The 509-nt window shown below is 51.1% G+C and overlaps 1 pseudogene; it reads right to left on the reverse strand.

The window, feature by feature from the left end:
* Window positions 1-6: 6 nt before the first annotated feature.
* LOC108804311 lies at window positions 7-495 on the reverse strand (annotated as a pseudogene).
* Window positions 496-509: the final 14 nt, after the last annotated feature.

Here is a 509-nt window from a genome sequence, read left to right on the forward strand (position 1 = left end):
AGGGGGCGTCACTGGGCGGCCGGAGTTCAGCCCGCCGTACTAGTACTTCGCTTTCTTTTCCGATGGCTTCAAGATCTGGAAGGAGCACATCAAGGTTTCATCCACACTCATCATGCCTCCGGCATTATCAAATTCCCCGCAGTAGTTCGGAGCAGAAAACAGGGTGACCAGCTGCCGCTTGGCAAAGAATTCATAACCATCTTCTACTACCTGATGAGCTTGACAAATCAGATCCAGGTCGTGTCGATTCAAGAATTTTCTGACTACGTCTGCCCCAAAGGTAAAGGAGACACCACGGTCATTCTCCCCCCAGCCTTGTACATCTTTATCGGGGTCCGACCACAACAAGTCACACAGTAATCCTGTGTCAGGGACATCTGTGGGCCTCATGATTCTGCAGATCTGTTCCATGGACTGCAGATCAGGAGAAAGTCCTCCATGGCAACAGAAGATCTTCTCATCCACGATGGCAGGCAGTTGAAGCAGTCGGTGAAGGTCTTCCACAGCTT

Source organism: Nanorana parkeri, unplaced genomic scaffold (assembly GCF_000935625.1).
Source record: "Nanorana parkeri isolate BGI_ZX_2015 unplaced genomic scaffold, ASM93562v1 scaffold11913, whole genome shotgun sequence".
NCBI lineage: Eukaryota > Metazoa > Chordata > Amphibia > Anura > Dicroglossidae > Nanorana > Nanorana parkeri.